Below are 21,194 nucleotides of genomic sequence, written 5' to 3' on the forward strand. Positions count from 1 at the left end.
GTGAGTGGGTGTGTGAGTGAGTGGGTGTGTGAGTGAGTGAGTATGGGTGGATGTGTGTGTTGGTGTGTCTGTGAGTGAGTGTGTGTGAGTTTGCGTGAGTGTGTGTGAGTGTGTCTGTGATTGTGTGAGTGTGTGCGTGTGGTAGTGTGTGGGTGTGTCTGTATTGTGGGGGGGGGGGAAAGGGGCGAGTTCTAAAACTCTCTTTAAGCTATTTTCCAGATGGGGAGGGAAGAACACCCTGAAGGGAGACGAGAGCTTTGGGCTGGAGCACACGATGTGTTTACACTAAGTCCATCAATTGTGTATATAAAAAAATAAACTGTTTGGAAGTGAATGTCTTTAGCTGAGAACAGGAACAGAATGCGTGAGCCTCAGTGGGTGACTGTACAAAACGCGTGAGAAAGAGGGAATGATACGCAGAGTTTCCACGTTAGTGTTACTCTTCGGAGAGTCCAGGGTTCGATGATAGAGAGTCCTTGATTAATGTATGGGTGTTTTTCCAGCTCTGCTATTTCTGTAATATGCTCCAGGTCTGGGGCTGGGGGTAGCTGGGCCTTTGGGTGCGATGCTATGAATTTCAGTGTAGCCTAAACATCCTTGCAGTTTAATTGCTCTATGGGGACCTGCTTGTCTGTATGTGAATGGGATTTCCATTGACCCCCAGCTGAAGGTCACTCAGATGAATGTGGGAATATGGTGGGAGTGGAACTTTGTGAGGAAGAGGTCTGAACAGATCTCCCATCCCATCTGAGACATGATTTAAAGAGATAGTCAGCATAGATCTGTAACTTCATGAACTGCTGGTCTGATTCTTGTAGTGAAATATATCAGTTACTATATAAAAAAATACCTTGTTTGAAATTGCAAACATGTACCGAACTCCCATCCCTCCCTCAAAACACTCCTGTCAGGTGTTTCAAACACATACAGGGAGAAATATTTGTCCCAATTGGAAGATATTCTTATTTCACTCTGATGTGCTGTTGTCCCAAAGCTGTTGCTGTTTTTAGCTTCGAAGCAAATCCTTAAAACCGAATGCCTCAATTTGTAGTTTGTTGCAAACATGCTGCAATAATCAGCTTCAGAGGGTTGGCTGTCAATCAGTGCTTCAAATAGAATTTTTCTGCAAATCGATGTTGCATCCTCACAAATCTACACCAGTGGAAAGTTGAACACAGAATTTGCTGGCAATATTCAGCAGGTCAGGTGGTGTCTGCAGAGAGTGCGGAGTAGTTTCAGGGTGTAACCACTCAGCCAGAACTGGGGGATATTACAGGGCAACCGCGTTTAAAAAGGAACAGAACAAAGAGCAGCGGAGGAGAAACACGCACACACACACGCAGACATGTTCATACACACTATATCTGAATGCACGCAGCATTCGTAACAAGATAGATGAGTTGATGGCACAAATAGAAGTAAATGGGTGTGATCTGATTGCCATTACAGAGACGTGGTTGCAAGGTGACCAAGGATGGGAACTAAATATTATGGGGTATTTGCCATTTCGTAAAGATAGACAGAAAGGAAAAGGAGGTGGGGTAGCTCTGTTAATAAGGGATGAGATCAGTGCAGTCGTGAGAAATGATATTGGCTCAGAAGATAAAGATTTGAATCAGTTTGGGTAGGAAGTCATTGGTGGGAGTGGTCTACATGCCCCCAAACAGTAGCCACACTGTAGGACAGCATATAAATCAAGAAATAATAGAGGCTTGTAAGAAAGGTATGGCAATAATCATGTGCGATTTTAATCTTCATATTGATTGAACAAATCAAATTGGCAAAGGTAGCCTTGAGGAAAAGTTCATAGAGTGTATGCGGGATGGTTTCTTGGAATACATTGTGAAACCAACCAAGGAGCAGACTATTTTAGATCTGGTAATGTGTAACAAGTCTGGATTAATTAATGATCTCGTAGTGAAGGATCTCTTGGGAAACGTGATCATAGCATGGTAGAATTTCAAATTCAGTTTGAGGATGAGAAAGCTAGTTCTCAAACTAGTGTCCTTAACTTAAATAAAGGTAATTACAAAGGTATAAAGGCAGAGTTGATTAAAGTGGACTGGGAAAATATATTAAAGGGTAAGACTGTAGAAAAGCAGTGGCAAATATTTAAGGAGATATTTCATAACTCTCAGCAAAGATATATTCCAGAGAGAAAGAAAGACTCTAAGAGAAGGATGAACCATCCATGGCTAACTAAGGAAGTAAAGGATGGTATCAAATTGAAAACAAAGGCATACATCATCATCATCATAGGCAGTCCCTCGGAATCGAGGAAGACTTGCTTCCACTCTTAACATGAGTTCTTAGGTGCCTCTACAGTCCAATACGAGAACCACAGTCTCTGTCACAGATGGGACAGATAGTTGTTGAGGGAAGGGGTGGGTGAGACTGGTTTGCCGCACGCTCTTTCCACTCTTGCGCTTGATTTCTGCATGCTTTCGGTGACGAGACTCGAGGTGCTCAGCGCCCTCCCGGATGCACTTCCTCCACTTAGGGAGGTCTTTGCCAGGGACTCCCAGGTGTCAGTGGGGATGTTGCACTTTATCAGGGAGACTTTGAGGGTGTACTTGTAACGTTTCCGCCGCCCACCTTTGGCTCGTTTGCCGTGAAGGAATTCAGAGTAGAGCGCTTGCTTTGGGAGTCTCATGTACGGCATGTGAACTATGTGGCCTGCCCAGCGGAGCTGATCAAGTGTGGTCAGTGCTTCGATGCTGGGGATGTTGGCCTGGTCGAGGACACTAACTTTGGTGCGCCTGTCCTTCCAGGTGATTTGTAGGATCTTGCGGAGACATCGCTGGTGGTATTTCTCCAGCGATTTGAGATGTCTACTGTACATGGTCAATGTTTGAGCCATACAGAAGGGCAGGTATTATTATTACAGCCCTGTAGATCATGAGCTTGGTGACAGTTTTGAGGGCCTGATCTTCAAACACTCTTTTCCTCAGGTGACCGAATGCTGCACTGGCGCACTGGAGGCGGTGTTGAATCTCGTCGTCAAAGCCTGCTCTTGTTGATAGGAAGCTCCCAAGATATGGGAAGTGGTCCACGTTGTCCAGAGCCGTACCGTGGATCTTGATGTCTGGGGGGCAGTGCTGTGCGGTGAGGACAGGCTGGTGGAGGACCTTTGTCTTACTGATGTTTCGCATTAGTACAATGCTTTCGTACGCCTCAGTAAATACGTTGACTACGTTCCTGGTGTTCAGCCTCTGTATGTGCGCAGACGCAGGCGTCTCCGCCTACTGTAGCTCGACGACAGAGGTTGGGGTGGTCTTGGAGATGGCGAAGGTTGAACAGGTTCCCACTGGTTCTGTAGTTTAGTTCCACTCCAGCGGGGAGCTTGTCGACTGTGAGGTGGAGCATGGCAGCAAGGAAGATTGAGAAGAGGGTTGGGGTGATGACGCAGCCCTGCTTGACCCCAGTCCGGACGTGGATTGGATCTGTGATGGATCCGTTGGTAAAGATCGCGGCCTGCATGGCGTCGTGGAGCAGGTGGAGGATGGTGACATACTTTTGGGGGCATCCGAAATGGAGGAGGGCGCTCCATAGACCCTCGCGGTTGACTGAGTCAAAGGCCTTTGTAAGGTCGAAGAAGGCCATGTATAAGGGCTGGCGCTGCTTCCTGCATTTTTCCTGCAGCTGTCACGCTGTAAAAATCATGTCCGTTGTGCCCCGTAGGGGACGAAATCCGCAGTGTGACTCCGGGAGGAGCTCCTTGGCCACAGGGAGAAGACAGTTGAAGAGGACTCTAGCGACATACAATGTTGTGAAGAACAGTGGAAAGCCAGAGGATTGGGAAATCAAGATGGAGTATAATGTGGAAAAATGTGAGGTTATCCATTTTGGTAGAAAAAATAAAAAAGCAAATTATTATTTAAATGGGGAGTGATTACAAAATGCGGTGGTACAGAGGGATCTGGAGGTCCTTGTACATGAAACACAAAACGTTAGCATGCAGGTAAAGCAAGTAATTAGGAAAGCAAATGGAATGTTGGCCTTTATTGCAAGGAGGATGGAGTATAAAAATAGGGAAGTCCTGCTTCAACTGCACAAGGCGTTGGTAAGACCACATCTGGAGTACAGTGTACTGTTTTGGTCTCCTTATTTAAGCAAGGATATACTTGCATTGGAGGCAGTTCAGAGAAGGTTCACACGAGGTTGATTCCTGAGATGAAAGGGTTGTCATATGAGGAAAGGTTGAGCAGGTTGGGCCTATACTCATTGGTGTTTAGAAGAATGAGAGGTGATCTTATTGAAATATATAAGATTCTGAAGGGGCTTGCCAGGATAGGTGCAGAGAGGATGTTTCCCCTAGTGGGGGAATCTAGCACTAGGAGGCATAATTTCAGAATAAGGGGTCGCCCATTTAAAGCGGAAATGAGGAGGAATTTCTTCTCTCAGTAGGTCGTGAGTCTTTGGAATTCTCTTCCCCAGAGAGCTGTGGAGGCTGGATCATTGAATATATTTAAGGTGGAGATAGACAGATTTTTGAATGATAAGGGAGTCAAGGGTTATGGGGAGCGGGCAGGGAAGTGGAGTTGAGGTCAAGATCAGATCAGGCATGATCTTATTGAATGGCAGAACTGGCTCGAGGGGCCAAATGGCCTACTCCTGCTCCAATTTCTTATGTTCTTATGTTCACACTCGCATGCACACTCACATGCATAGATTCACATGCATACACACATGTACACATGCACACATATACACATTAACACGCACACACATACACACGGGCACACGTACACACGCACATGCACATATACACACGGACGCGTACACATACACACACATACAACTGGAGCTTTCAATACTGAGATTGATAGATTTTGTTGGATAAGGGTATTAAGGGATATGGATCAAGTATTAAGGCAGGTAAATGGAGTTAAGACACAGATCAGCCATTATCTAATTGAATGGCGGACAGGCTCGAGGGGCTGAATGGCCTTCTCCTGCTCCTATGAGGAGAGATAAACATGCACAGGAGATAGAAAAATCAAACACAGGTTGTTCAATGAGCTGCTCAAATTCCAACCAGCTCACACTTAATTCCACCAAATACCATATTTAGCCGGAACACCTAACCAACTTGCAAAACAAATAACATTTTTCTTTTTAAAGCAAATCCCTTTTGCTTTTGCTCTTGTAGATACCCTGCACAGCATCCCATCTCTTTCCAGCCAGTATAGAAAGATAGCTGGGATCTTGGAACTGGCCAGTAATAATCGTCTGAGAACATAAAAACATAGAAACATAGAAAATAGGTGCAGGAGTAGGCCATTCGGCCCTTCGAGCCTGCACCGCCATTCAATAAGATCATGGCTGATCATTCACCTCAGTACCCCTTTCCCGCTTTCTCTCCATACCCCTTGATCCCTTTAGCCGTAAGGGTCATATCTAACTCCCTCTTGAATATATCCAATGAACTGGCATCAACAACTCTCTGCGTCAGGGAATTCCATAGGTTAACAACTCTCTGAATGAAGAAGTTTCTCCTCATCTCAGTCCTAAATGGCCTACCCCTTATCCTAAGACTATGTCCCCTGGTTCTGGACTTTTCGAACATCGGGAACATTCTTCCCACATCTAATCTGTCCAGTCCTGTCAGAATCCTACACGTTTCTATGAGATCCCCTCTCATCCTTCTAAACTCTAGTGAATAAAGGCCCAATTGATCCAGTCTCTCCTCATATGACAGCCCAGCCATCCCTGGAATCAGTCTGGTGAACCTTCGCTGCACTCCCTCAATAGCAAGAACGTCCTTCCTCAGATTAAGAAACCAAAACTGAACACAATATTCCAGGTGAGGCCTCACTAAGGCCCTGTACAACTGCAGTAACACCTCCCTGCTCCTATACTCAAATCCCCTAGCTATGAAGGCCAACATACCATTTGCCTTCTTCACCGCCTGCTGTGCCTGCATGCCCACTTTCAGTGACTGATGAACCATGACACCCAGGTCTCGTTGCACCTCCTCTTTTCCTAATCTGCCGCCATCCAGATAATATTCTGCCTTCGTGCTTTTGCCCCCAAAATGTATAACCTCACATTTATCCATATTATACTGCATCTGCCATGCATTTGCTCACTCACCTAACCTGTCCAAATCACCCTGCATCCTCTTAGCGTCCTCCTCACAGCTCACACCGCCACCTAGTTTAGTGTCATCCGCAAACTTGGAGATATTACACTCAATTCCTTCATCTAAATCGTTAATGTATATTGTAAAGAGCTGGGGTCCCAGCACTGAGCCCTGCGGCACTCTACTCGTCACTGCCTGCCATTCTGAAAAGGACCCGTTTATCCCGACTCTCTGCTTCCTGTCTGCCAATCATTTCTCTATACACGTCAGTACATTACCCCCAATACCATGTGCTTTGATTTTGCACACCAATCTCTTGTGCGGGACCTTGTCAAAAGCCTTTTGAAAGTCCAAATACACCACATTCACTGGTTCTCCCTTGTCCACTCTGCTAGTTACATCCTCAAAAAATTCCAGAAGATTCGTCAAGCATGATTTCCCTTTCATAAATCCATGCTGACTTGGTCCAATCCTGTCACTGCTTTCCAAATTAAGGATGCTATTTCATCCTTAATGATTGATTCCAAAATTTGCCCCACTATTGTTGTCAGGCTATAATTATCTGTTTTCTCTCTCCCTCCTTTTTTAAAAAGTGGTGTTACATTAGCTACCCTCCAGTCCATAGGAACTGATACAGAATCAATAGACTATTGGAAAACGATCACCAATGCATCCACTATTTCTATGGCCACTTCTTTAAGTACTCTAGGATGCAGACTATCAGGCCCCGGGGATTTATCGGCCTTCAATCCCATCAATTTCCCTAACACAATTTCCCGCCTAATAAGGATATCCTTCAGTTCCTCCTTCTCACTAGACCCACTGTCCCCTCATACATTTGGAAGCTTATTTGTGTCTTCCTTCTTGAAGACAGAACCGAAGCATTTGTTCAATTGGTCTGCCATTTCTTTGTTCCCCATTATAAATTCACCTGAATCCGACTGCAAGGGACCTACGTTTGTCTTCACTAATCTTTTTCTCTTCACATATTTATAGAAGCTTTTGCAGTCAGTTTCTATGTTCCCGGCAAGCTTCCTCTCATACTCTATTTTCCCCCTCTTAATTAAACCCGTAGTCTTCCTCTGTTGAATTCTAAATTTCTCCCAGTCCTCAGGTTTGTTGCTTTTTGTAGCCAATTTATATGCCTCTTCCTTGGCTTTAACACTATCCTTAATTTCCCTTGTTAGCCACAGTTGAGCCACCTTCCCCATTTTATTTTTACTCCAGGCAGGAATGTACAATTGCTAAAGTTCATCCATGTGATCTTTTAATGTTTGCCATTGCTTATCCACCGTCAACCCTTTAAGTATCCTTTGCCAGTCTATTCATACCGTCGAAGTTACCTTTCCTTAAGTTCAGGACCCTAGTTTCCGAATTAACTGTGTCACTCTCCATCTTCTTAAAGAATTCCAGCATATTATGGTCACTCTTCCCCAAGGGGCCTCGCACAACAAGATTGCTAATTAGTCCCTTCTCATTACACATCACCCAGTCTAGGATGGCCAGCTCTCTAGTTGGTTCCTGGTCCGTTCACCTGCAGATATTCCCAGCCCCCCACTGAGAGAGAGCCCGGTCCTTACTGACTGCCCCTGTCCCAGGCTCACTGTGCACAGAAATGATGTTGAGCTGGTGTTGAGATGATGTTGAGACGATGTTGAGACGTGTCTTACAGCCTCCCAGCAGTGTGGTATATTGCACTGCACTGTCCCTGGGCTACCCTATGTATTCACATCCACAGAATGGGCAAACGGTACTCCGTAAACCGGTATATCTAATCTGGAATTCAACTCTTGTGTCCATGTCTGGATCAGGGCTGTGATAAGAATATAAAAAATGGGAGCTGGAGTAGGCCATTCGGTCCCTCGAGCCTGCTCTGCCATTCAATAAGGTCATGGCTGATCTTCGACCTCAACTCCACTCTCCCGCCCGATTCCCATATCCCTTGTTTCCCTTACTGCACAAAAATTTAACGATCTCAGCCTTGAATATACTAATCGACTTAAAATCTACAACCCTCTGGGATGGAGAATTCCAAAGTTTCATAACTCTCTGAATGAAAATACTTCTCCTCATCTCAGTCCTAAATGGCCCACCCCTTATTCTGAAACCATGCCCCCTAGTTCTAGACACTCCAGCCAGAGGAAACAACCTCTCAGCATCTGCCCTGTCAATCCATCTGAGCATCTTGTATGTTTCTATGAGATCACCTCTCAGTCTTCTAAACTCAAGAGTCCATCTGCCCATTCTACTCAATCTCTCCTCATAGGACAGCCTCTCATCCCAGGGATCAATCGAGTGAACCGTTGTTGCAGTCGCTCTGAATCTGGTGCATGCCAACTGTTTTTTAATGCTGATTTTCCCAAATTACAACTAAATCACAACTTTGCGATATATAAGCAGCAAGTTATAAGCAATTTAAAAATTAAATGTTATCGCCATTTGCAGCTTTCCTTCAAGGAGCCCTGATTAACCTGGACAGTACACAGGACAGCCTATCGGCTGTGGCTCAGTGGGTAGCACACTCGCCTCTGAGTCAGAAGGTTGTGGGTTCAGGTCCCACTTCAGGGTCTTGAGCACAAAAATCCAGGCTAACACTCCAGTGCAGTACTGAGGGAGTGCTGCATTGTTAGAGGTGTCATTTTTTGGATGAGACCCCACCACCCTCTCAGATAAATGTAAAAGATCCCATGGCACTATTTCAAAGAAGAGCACGGCAGTTATCCCTGGTGTCCTGGCCAATATTTATCCCTCAACCAACATAACAAAAACAGATTATCTGGTTATTATCACTTTGCTATTTGTGGGAGCTTGCTGTGCGCAAATTGGCTGCCGCGTTTCCCATATTACAACAGTGATTACACTACAAAAAGTACTTCATTGGCTGCAAAGTGCTTAGAGATAAATCCAAATCACTGACCTCACTCATACTGTCACTAGTATAGTATTAGGCAGTCCCTTGTACCGAGAATGATTCACTTCCACACCAAAAAGGGATGAGTTCACAGGTGTTTCAATGAGAGACCTGACATTTTAGGTTCCGAACTACATATTGAAGGGTGGAAGGTGCCTATGTGTGGATTCTTTTAACGTGGGGTAGCCGTTGCACACCACCACGGGCTTGAAAGAGCTCGGTCTTGACCCAGTGGCAAGGGACAGTATGAGTGAGGTCAGTGATGTATCTGGATGGATAGTGACAGTACCTGTAAGGTAATGGCAGTCCTTTGACATAGGGGCCTTGTTCGGATGAAGCGTGGGGCCTTGTGAACAGCAGCTGAGCATCAGAATGGAGTGGCTGGCACAGCAGGAGTGGCAAGGTCGGGACAAAGGAGTGGCAAGAGTTCATAGAAGGATATGATCGGGGCCCAGGAGAGGCGAGAGTTCGGGGCCCAGAAAAGGTGAGGGCCCAGGGGCATCACGGGCCTGACCATACTGGATATGTGTGCACACTAGTTCGGTGCAGCAGACCTAGTCTCCAGTCGTCTTGGTTAATCCTTGCCACTAGACCAAGACCTAGCTCTGTCAAACCCGTGTGGTGGCTGTTGTGCAACGGCCATTACACGTTAAAAAAATCCTCGCACAGGCATCTTCCACCCTTCAAGATGTAGTTCTGGATCTGGAATATTAGGAATATGCAGTTCAGGACTATTAGGTCCTTCATTGAAACACCTATGAACTCATTGAACTCATCCCTTTTTGGCGTGGAAGCAAGTCATACTCAATTCGAGGGACCGCCTAAGAAGATGGGTGAATGGAACTTGGTGCGAGTTAGTTATGGGCAGCAGAGTTTTGGATCATCTCAAATTTATGTAAGGTAGAAAATGGGAGGCCAGCCATGAGAATGTTGGAATAGTCAAGTCTAGAGGTAACAAAGTCATGGATGAGGGTTTCGGCAGAAGACGAGCTGAGAGAGGGTGGAGACGGGCGATGTTACGCAGATTAAAGTAGGCAGTCTTGGTGATGGAGCATGCTCATCTCGGGGTCAAATACAACTCCAAGTTTGCGAACAGTCCTGCTGAGCCTCAGACAGTTGCCAGGGATGGAGTCGGTGGTCAAAGAACTGAGTTTGTGGCGGGGACCAAAGACAATAGCTTCAGTCTTCCCAATATTTAGTTGGAGGAAATTTCTGCTCATCCAATATTGGTTGTTGGACAAGCAGTGTGACAAATCAGAGATAGTGGAGGGGTCAAGCGAGATGGTGGTGAGATAGAGCTGAGGGTGGTCAGCGTACATGTGGAACCTGACGTTTTTCAGATATGGCCGAAGATGAGAAATAGGGGGCCAAGGATTGATCCTTGGGGTATACCAGAGGTAATGATGCGGTAATGTCGAGAAGCCGTTGCAGGCTATAATTAGATAGATAAGAATGGAACCAGGCGAGTGCAGTCCCACCCAGCTGGGCAACGGGAAGGCTTTACAAACCTGTGCTTTCAACATGGAGAATCACCAGTTTCTTGGGGATCCTCTCTGTGTGCCTGGATCTGTACGTCCACCACCCATCGGGATTGCTGTATCTCTCCCTGATGTGAGATGCCGACATCCTGATCCCAGCATCACACCTGGAGTACTGTGCACAGTTTTGGTCTCCTTATCTAAGGAAGGATATACTTGCCTGAGAGGCAGTGCAACGAAGGTTCACTAGATTGATTCTTGGGATGAGGGGGATGTCCAATGATGAGATATTACGTAGATTGGGCTTATACTCTCTGGCGTTTAGAAGAATGAGAGGTGATCATCGAAACATTTAGGATTCTGAGGGGGATTGACAGGGTAGATGCTAAGAGGCTGTTTCCCCTGGCTGGAGAGTCTAGAACTGAGGGGCATAAGGGGTCGGCCATTTAGGACTGAGATGAGGAGGAATTTCTTCACTCAGAGGATTGTGAATCTTTGGAATTCTCGACCCCAGAGGGCTGGGGATGCTGAATCAATAAATATATTCAAGGCTGAGATAGATAGATTTTTGGAGTCTAGGGGAATCAAGGGATATGGGGATCAGGCAGCAATGTGGAATTGAGGTCGATGATCACCCATGACCTTATTGAATGGCGGAGCAGGCTCAAAGGTCCTTACAATTTAAGTTTTTTTTTAAAGAAAGTAAAGAAAAATCGACACATAAATGTGAATCTAAAAGTAGGAAACAACTTAGAAGCCAGGGCTCAATATTCACGAGGGATTTGACATAGTTCTGTGAATTACTGGGCAGACGATAAAGTCATTCTTGAGCATTAAACCGAGGCCCCATCTGTCCTCTCAGATCGACATAAAAGATCCCACGGCCACTATTTCAGAGAAGAGCAGGGGAGTTATCCCTGGTGTCCTGCACAATATTTATCCCTCAACCAACATCAGTGCAACAGATTATCTGGTCATTATCACATTGATGTTTGGGGAGCTTGCTACGTGTAAGGGTGACTGCACTTCAAAAAGTACTTCAGTGGCTGTAAAGCACTTTGAGACATCCTGAGGACATGAAAGGCGCTATAGAAATGCAAGTCTTTATTTCATTCTTTTGATTCTCTGCTGTTGCCCCAATCTGCAGTCCCTCCCTGTGAGGTTCCGCACCAGAGCTCTAATTGATAAAATATATCCGGTGCTGTAATGCATTTTGGGACGTGCTGAGGAAGTGAAAGGCGCTATATATATGCAAGTCCTTTCTTTCTTTCCTTTCACATGTTTCATAAATCTTAATTAACTGAACTATAGTGGCTTCTCGTAGGAAGGCGCTCGATAAATTGTACTCAGTAATTGAAATCAGACCTCAATACTGAAAGTCTGTAAGGAATTCCGATGAACTTTGTTAGTTCGAAGGCAATGACCGAGATTTCACGATTTTAACTAACTTGGATTAAATTGCATCCTGTGTCTAGGGAGAGTGGCCCAGGTGTCTTAAATCAAGCTCACATTATGACGCTGGGATTGAGGCAGCTGGATGAAATGGTGGGAGTCACACTTCCACATGACTCATTCAGGACCCTGGTTAAACTGCTGCCTGGGAGCTGGGGGATTTGTTCCCTGCAGTGTAGATTTTCCAGTACATTTGGTGCATGGTTTGGGAATTTGGGCACAGGGACCAATACATAGAATCATAGAAAATTGCAGAAAAGGAGGACATTCAGCCCATTGTGTCTGTGCTGGCTAAAAAAGTGCTATCCAGCCTAATCCCCCAAAAAACAGAAAGACTTGGATATATATATAGCACCTTTCATGACCACTGGACGGCTCAAAGCACTTTACAGCCAATTAAGTAAGTTTGAAGTGTAGTCAATGTAGTAATGTGGTTTTCCTCAACTCCCCTCTAAACCTCCTACCAATTACTTTAAAACTATGCCCCCTGGTTGTTGACCCCTCTGCTAGGGGAGATAGGTGTTTCCTATCCACTCTATCTAGGCCCCTCATAACTTTATACACCTCAATTAAGTGTCCCCTCAGTCTCTTCTGTTCCAAAGAAAACAATTTCAGCCTATCTAATCTTTCCTCGTAGCTAAAATTGTGAAGTCCTGGCAATGTCCCAGAAAAATCTCCTCTGTACCCTCGTAACTGATAAGGGAATAAAGGGTTATGGGGAGTGGGCAGGGAAGTGGACCTGAGTCCATGATCGGATCAGCCATGATCATATTAAATGGTGGAGCAGGCTCGAGGGGCCGTATGGCCTACTCCTGCTCCTATTTCTTATATTCTTATGTTCTTATGTAATGCAATCTCATCTTTCCTGTAATGTGGTGACAAGAAGTGCACACAGTACTTTAGCTGTTTTGTATACGTTCAAGCATAACATCCCTGCTCTTATATTCTTTTCCTCGGCTAATAAAGGAAAGTATCCCGTATGCCTTCTTAACCACCACTGTCATGCTACATCACAAAAAGCTTCCGCTCAAAGCACCAAGCTCTGTGTGACATCCATGAGGTGTGATGCCTGTGAGGGTGAGACCTGTGTGGTGTGAAACATAGAAAATAGGTGCAGGAGTAAGCCATTCGGCCCTTCGAGCCTGCACCGCCATTCAATGAGTTCATGGCTGAACATGCAACTTCAGTACCCCATTCCTGCTTTCTCGCCATACCCCTTGATCCCCCTAGTAGTAAGGACTACATCTAACTCCTTTTTGAATATATTTAGTGAGGGTGAGCCCTGTGTGATGTGACGCCTGTGAGGGTGAGGCCTGTGTGGTGTGACGCCTGTGAGGGTGAGGCCTGTGTGGTGTGACGCCTGTGAGGGTGAGGCCTGTGTGGTGTGACGCCTGTGAGGGTGAGGCCTGTGTGGTGTGACACCTGTGTGGTGTGACACCTGTGTGGGTGAGGCCTGTGTGGGTGAGGCCTGTGTGGTGTGACGCCTGTGTGGTGTGACACCTGTGTGGGTGAGGCCTGTGTGGGTGAGGCCTGTGTGGTGTGACGCCTGTGTGGGTGAGGCCTGTGAGGGTGAGGCCCGTGTGGTGTGACGCCTGTGTGATGTGACAGGGGAATTCTCCCCAGTGTCCTGGCCAATATTTATCCCTCAATCAACATCACTAAAAACAGATTATCTGGTCATTATCACATTGCTGTTTGTGGGAGCTTTCTGTGCGCAAATTGGCTGCCCTGTTTCCTACATTACAACAGTGACTACACTTTAAAAAGTACTTCATTGTCTGTAAAGCGCTTTGGGACATCCTGATGTCGTGAAAGGTGCTATAGAAATACAAGTCTTTGTTTCTTTGTGGTGTGACGTCTGTAAGGTGTGATGCAAGTTTTTTCTTTATAGATGTAGCTTAATTCATGCCACATTCATGTCCCACTGCATTTCCTTTTATATGTCGAACGAGAGGCCATTGGGTTTCAGTTTTCACAGAAAAACAAACTGAATTACGGATAAAAATCCTGAAATACAATATATTAAAAAAGAATTTACTCAATTACCTGGAAGCAGAGGCCTTGGCTGGGGCCAGTCACCCAGGAATGGCTTCCAGTCGTACATTTTATTGGGGGGTTGTTTTTGCTGTTTTGAAGTTGAAATTGAATCAATGAGCATCAATAATCTGTCTCATTACTGGAGTTTAATGAGAAATATGATGACTGCAGAGAGACAAATGGAAGGTCACGATCACTGGATAAGCAGGGATCCCAAGGTAAAGGAATTCTTCCATCTGAGAATCGGGCTGAAATTTACCAAACCCTCAGAAAGAAAGACTCGCACAGCAAGCTCCCACAAGCCACAATGTGATAATGACTAGATAATCTGTTTCAATTATATTTGTTGAGGGATAAATATTGGCCAGGACACCGGGGAGAACTCACCCTCCTCTTCTTTGAAATAGTGTTGTGGGATCTGTTAGGACCACCTGAGAGGGCAGATGGGGACAGTTTAATGGCTGACATGTGACACTTAAAGTGTGACAGGAACTAAGTGTGACACTTGGAGAGTGCACGCTATAGTCAAAACCTTTAATATGCTATAGATATGTGGGTTAATTTTGGTCTCCGCCACCCTCACACGGCAACCTTGTGGAGTGGATAGCCTGGCCATGACAGGACCCAGTTCTATAACGAGTGGACAGTCTGTTCGGCCAGATTACTGCGCTGCCCTTGAAGATGAAAATGACCCCTGTATGTTATGAAAAAAGAACCCCTTCTCCATCACACAAAAGTTGTAAGACAATGTGCAAACGTTAGTCAGTGCTCACACCTGTACACACATACGCACCTGCTCTTGATGTATTCACATTCCGTGGTTGTGTAATTGTGGCTCAGCTCCCTGCTCCTATAATACTGTCGTCACCAGCTGATTTTTTTTATTGGTTCATGAGATGTGGGTGTCGCCGGAAAAGCCAGCATTTATTGCCCATCCTTATTGTCCCCGAGAAGGTAGCAGTGAACTGCCTTTTTGAATGCAACTGCCATTTCAGAGGGCAGTTAAGGGTCAACAACACTGCTGTGGGTCTGGAGTCACATATAGGCCAAACCGGGTAAGGATGGCAGATTTCCATCCCTAATAGAGACTATTGAACCAGATGGGTTTTTAACGACAATTCAGTAGTTTCATGGTCACCTTGACTGATACTAGCTTTAATGAGGTATAACAACAACTTGTATTTATATAGCACCTTTAATGTAGTAAAACGTCCTTTGGTGCTTCACTGCAGTGGACCGACTGTGCAACAAACAAAATTTGACACCGAGCCATATAAGGAGATATTAGGACAGGTGACCAAAAGCTTGGTCAAAAAGGTAGATTTTAAGGAGCGTCTTAAACAAGGAGCGACAGGTAGAGAGGCGGAGAGGCTTAGGTAGGGAATTCCAGAGTTTAGGGCCCAGGCAGCTGAAGGCACGGCCACCAATTAATGATTAAAATTGGGGATGCTCAAGAGGCCAGAATTAGAGATCTCGAAAGGTTGTAGGGCTGGAGGAGGTTACAGAGAGAGGGGTGAAGCCATGGAGAGATTTGGAAACCAGGATGAGAATTTTAAATTAGCAGTAGCATTTCCTATTGGTCTGTCTACATAAACGGTTGTTGAGAGACTGTATTATCCTTCAATGTAAGTGTATTCTGTACCCACTTGGTTCTTGTCCAAAAGTCCCTAAGTGTTTTTCTGTAAAACCCCCAGCAGCCTGTGTTACCACAGTGACGGGCTTCTCCTTGCATGAAGGAGCAGCCACTCCGCGGGAATATTCAGCAGATTGGAATGTCCTTGGTTTGTTTTGAATTTCTGTGCAAATTAATTCTTGTAAAATTCAGCAAATCGGCTCTAACTGTGTCTCGGTGAGAAAAGGTTCAGTTAGATTACAAGCTCGCAGCCCTTCCAGAAAAAGCACCTGCTGGGATTAGTGTGATTATGTGCGATTCCTGCCAACTCCCTGGAGATTGCTGGCAGTTTTACATCAGTGGACTGACTATGCATCTGGACCTTGCTGTTTGCCAAGTGCAGTGTAGGTTTTCTGTGGGAAAAGTGGGAGTGATCCCCATCATTCCTAACGCATAATGTCATTGGACTGGGAAGAAATACTTACAAACTTGCATGCAGACACTGCGGAGGCAGAGTGCGGTCCCGGACTCGCAGAACCCACGATCCCCAGGACACAGCGTTTTAATTCACACAGATGCCAAGTGACGCAGCACCTCATTTAGATCTTTGCTTGAAGCAAGCTCATCGGCATTCTGCGGAGAAGAGAATGGAACAGGCGGATTATGCTGAATGTGCAGGGAAGGGGGCAGGAGAGGAAGGGGTGAATTTACCAAGGGTTTTTTTCCCACTTCTCTGCTGGAATTTCCACAAAAGAGCCAGAGAAAGTGGCATCACCAACAGCAGGTGTTGGCCGTGGCTCAGTGGGTAGCATTCTCCTCTCACCTTTGAGTCAGAAAGTCGTGGGTTCAAATCTCACTCCAGAGAATGAGGGGGCAGACGGGGTCTTGGATTAATACCTCCCTCCATACTGCCACTCCGACAGTGCTGCTCCTCCGACAGTGCAGCACTCACTCAGTACTGCCCCTCGGTCAGTGCAGCTCCCTCAGTACTGCCCTTCCAACAGTGCAACGCTCCCTCAATACTGCCCCTCCGACAGTGCAGTATGCACTCAGGACTACCCCACCAACAGTACAGCACTCCCTCAGGACTGCCCCTCCAATAGTGCAGCACTCCCTCAGTACTGCCCCTCGGTCAGTGCAGCGCTTCCTCAGTACTGCCCTTCCGACAGTGCAGCTCCCTCAGTACTGCCCTTCCGACAGTGCAGTATGCACTCAGGACTACCCCACCAACAGTACAGCACTCCCTCAGGACTGCCCCTCCAATAGTGCAGCACTCCCTCAGTACTGCCCCTCCAACTGTGCAACGCTCCCTCAGTACTACCTCTCCGACAGTGCTGCACTCCCTCAGTACTACCTCTCCGACAGTGCAGCACTCCCTGAGTACTGCCCCTCAGACAATTCAGCATTCCCTCAGTACCGCCCCTCCGACAGTACAGCGCTCTCTCAGTACTGCCCCTCCGACAGTGCAGCGCTCCCTGGGTACTGTTCCTCTGACAGTGCAGCGCTCCCTCGGTTCTGCCCTTCCGACAGTGGAGCGCTCTCTCAGTACTGCACTAGGATTGTCACCCTTGATTCTGGCCTCAAGTGTCTGGAGTGGGACTTGAACCCAGGACCTGCTGCTGAATACACTGCTGATGTAATGGGAATTCCAGTGCACTGCTGCCATTTTCCCACTTGCTGAACAAAACTGACAGAATTGTACAGTTTAAATTTTCCACCGTGATTAAATGGATTTTCAATTTGAACCCCTCCCTCTCCCCACAGCCCGTAGCAGTGCTGGTGTGGCTGTGTCCATGCCCGACTGTCACAGGAAAGGGAGCCCACGGTGTCCACCAGCACGCACCAGGCCTTCCGCAACCGGAGACCATCGGAAGGACTGGAGTGCATCATCAACCCCCGTAACAAAATCTTGATTTCATTTGATAAGTTTACTGTAAATTCGGTTTACTTTGTGTTTCCAAGGGGGAACTTGCTTCCATTTTATTGGTGATGACACCAACCAATAAGAATTAGCAGTGCTGGTTTCCCAGGCAACCAGTGTTGCAATGGCACAAATGGGGGGGTGTTATGTATGTAAACCTGTAATTACCATGTTTAATCACCAGAGGGTTTATCCCCTGGAATCCCAAGGGATCCCACAATCCCTTGGGAGCACCTATATATAAGGAGGCCTCACAGGCTGGAGAGGCACTCTGAGATCTGTAATAAAGGACTACGGTCACACTTACTTTGAGCTTGCAGTATCTAGTCTGACTCTTTATTCAAGACATAAGAGGGGGGAAATACAACAAAATGGTGCTGGGTCACGGGTAGCTAGGATTTTCTCCTGGTTGATTTCCTCCCTATCCCACCCATCCAGGTATACATAAGATTACACAGGATATACAGCACAGAAACAAACCATTCGGTCCATGCTGGCGATTATGCTGCACTTGAGCCTCCTGCTGTCTTTCCTCATCTACTCTATCAGCATAACCCTCTATTCGCTTCTCCCTCATATGCTTGTCCAGCCTCCCCTTAAATGCATCTATGCTATTCGCTTCAACCACTCCCTGTTCCATATTCTCACCACTCTGGGTAAAAAAAGTTTCTCCTGAATTCCCTATTGGATTTCTTGGTGACTAACTTATATTGATGGCCTCTAGTTATGCTCTTCCCCACAAGTGGAAACACTCTGGGGCCGAAAGTACCCCTTTTTTTAAAGAGCGGAAAGCAATCACAGCTCGGTCGGTGTGGAGGGGCTGATATTTTATAAATTGCCCTCCTTTATTTTTGTAGTAGTGTACGGGACCACCCCAGCCGTCTTCCTGCCCCGTTGGGCATACGCCGACCCCTCAACGACTGGCGGCGACCCCCTTTCCGCCCCCCCCCGTCAGAAATTGCCCCGCAGGAGCGGATCGGCTGCAGGCCGGTACCCCCGACAGCTTTTCTCGGCGGGAAGCTTCTTGTGACTGGGCGGCGCATCTTAAAGGGGAGGGCGCACTGCCGCAACCGCCATTTTATTTTAATTGTTGGCCGACTCCGAAGTTGGTCCGACAATGGCAGTGACGGGTTCGGCCGGGCCACCAACAAACCGTTAATGGGTTCGCCCGGCAACCCCTCTTGGATACCGAAATCCTCCATGCTGGACCAGTGGCTGCCATTAAAGTGGCTGCAGAGCTCGCAGTGGTACTCCTGTTTAACTGAAGAGGAAGGACATTGTGACACATCAGCGAGACACTGATGATTCATTGGGGTGGCCAACCCGACCGAAGGCCACTTCTGCTCCGCAGCCGCCCAGAACACCGCACCAATGGCAAAAAAAACCAAAGTGCTCAATTTTGCTCTAAACTCCGCCCTTCTCAGTATCCACTCTATCAAAACTTTTTATAATTTTAAAGATCTCTATCAGGTCACCCACCCCTCAGGTCATGCTGGTTTTCTGATGTTATTAACCCGGAAAATCATTCCCCCTTCCCTCTAATTGTATCACTGAAGGATAAAAGTTGCAAGACTCTATGGAGCCTCACCCAACAGGAACGTTGATCGGAGAACCAGGTGTGGAGTCCATCAAATCCCCCTACCCCCATCCTCCATCTCCAGCTCTCCGATCCAGGGTCCCATCCTGCTCTAGGGATCGCCAACTCTGGTGGGACATATTCCTGGAGATTCTATCAAATGCCCCCCTGCCTCCAATGGCCCTCCCTCCACAAGGCCAATTGGAAAGTGAACAGAATCTTCCTTACCCGATTGGATGATTATTGAGTATCAAGCAGCCATTTTGCATCGTCAATATTTTCAGAACCAATAAACAGAATTGTTTAAAAAAAATTAAAATAACACAACAATTTGTTTTACTGCCCCTACCTATGATTGCGACAGTATACTGGAGATTAATCCTCAATTCCTGGGGACTCCAGGGCAATGCTGGAGAGTTGGCAATGCCTACAGCAGCAAAGCTCCAACACCTTGGGCTGAATCTTGGGTGGGTTGGTGTCGGGTCAGAGGTTAAATGTTTGACAATCTCAAACCCGACCCCAGCTTGCCTCCAATCCGCCCATGTCCGGTTTTAACGGCAGCAGGACAAGGGGTGGGCAGCCAACCCGCTTTAATGAGGCTGGGAGCCTCTGATTTAATTGGCTTTGCATGTTTAACCCTGGCCAACCAAGTTTCTGAGGACTCCAGAAACCTGACAGATGAAGGGAGGCAAGCACAGTTTCGGGGAGAAGGTAAGTGCTTCCCCCCGGCCCCCCTAGCTCTTCTCCCATCAGACCCCCCACCCCCATATACCCTGGGGTCAAACACCACTCACTCATACACCCCAATCACCCTGGGGTCAGAAGCCACTCTCCCATACACCCCACTCACCCTAGGGTCAACACCACCCCATACACCTACCCACCCTGAGGTCAGATCTCACTACCCCATTTACACCACCTACACTGGAGTCATAATTCCCCCCCCCCCATACACTCACCCATCCTGGGGTCAAGCACCCCCCCGCCCCCATACACCCCACACATTCTGAGGTTGGATCCCCCCAGACCGCGCCCCCCCCCATACACTCACCCACCTGGGATCAGTGATCAGTCCCCCTCCCATACTCCCTTGGGGTCAGACTGCCCCCCCACTAACAGCAGAAGGCGATTTAACTGCGGCCTGTTCTGGAGTGCTCACCGCCCAACTGGAAGCTAAGCCAATCATCCGGGCGGGGAGCCTGTCAAAGCAAAACGAAACAAACTGCGTGGAGTCAAAACTCCACAGAATGCGGGGAAACACGGATTTACGGCTTTCCTGACAAACTCTCCATACCCCACCGCCTACGCAGCCCGCCCCCTTCAAGATTCAGATCCTTGACTCTGACCTCCCTAAAGTATCCTCCTCCAATCCCTATAATGAGACAACTGCGCAAGGTTTCTGGGGCGCATGTCCCAAAACAAGACAAAGTGGAAAGCAGTCTGGGCTCGAAGCCTGATGCTGCTTTGAGAGAGTTCTGTCTGTTACACACACACACACACAATCTTACAGCACAGAAGGAGGCCATTCAGCCCATCGTGCCTGTGCCAGCTCTTTGAAAGAGTTATCCAAATAGTCTCACTCTCCCCTGCTCTTTCCCCATAGCCCTGCAAATGTTACAGGACTTTCAAAAATGCATGTTTTCGGGTCAAAGTAACACACATTTTCTCACGGTAACTGAGTGTGTGTCATGGGGATTTTACACAACTCCTAACAGCAAAGAGCCGGGCCTTTGATCAGTACAACTCTTCCCTTCAGAATAAAGTGGGATTTAACTCAATCCCATGTTCAGAAAGGAGACTTTAAACCAGGGTTTAGCGAGTGTGGTTTGAAGTTAATTTCACCGAGAGCACCAAGGCTTATCGACCCACAGTCCAGACGATGGCAGATCTGAACGATGGAAAGTTAACACACTTCCATATTTTTTTCCTGGGATATGAAGTAAAAGCACTTCAAAAGATCTCAGTCTGAAATTCTGGCCATCGCCACGGCAACCAGGAGACTTGGTACCACGATAAGGACTGAAACATCAGTTCAAAGAACGAATCCAAGTAAAACAAGCATAAATACTCGAACCTTCTGAGTCTGTGGGTAATCAGAGAATCCCAGAACATTTTAGCACTG

The 21,194-nt window shown here is 46.9% G+C and overlaps 1 protein-coding gene and 1 long non-coding RNA gene across 2 annotated transcripts in view; one reads left to right on the top strand and one right to left on the bottom strand.

Annotated features, from left to right (window-relative positions):
• Positions 1-21,194, top strand: part of LOC139274985 (collagen alpha-6(IV) chain-like) — a 401,423-nt gene that overhangs the window by 88,048 nt on the left and 292,181 nt on the right. The window lies entirely within an intron of this gene.
• LOC139274988 (uncharacterized) overlaps positions 1-21,194 on the bottom strand; it is an 81,447-nt gene that overhangs the window by 44,726 nt on the left and 15,527 nt on the right. Inside the window, exon 2 of the long non-coding RNA XR_011595644.1 lies at positions 16,061-16,208. This is a non-coding gene — a long non-coding RNA (uncharacterized lncRNA). The remainder of the gene's footprint in view (positions 1-16,060; positions 16,209-21,194) is intronic.

This window comes from Pristiophorus japonicus, chromosome 10 (assembly GCF_044704955.1).
Source record: "Pristiophorus japonicus isolate sPriJap1 chromosome 10, sPriJap1.hap1, whole genome shotgun sequence".
Taxonomy (NCBI): Eukaryota; Metazoa; Chordata; class Chondrichthyes; family Pristiophoridae; genus Pristiophorus; species Pristiophorus japonicus.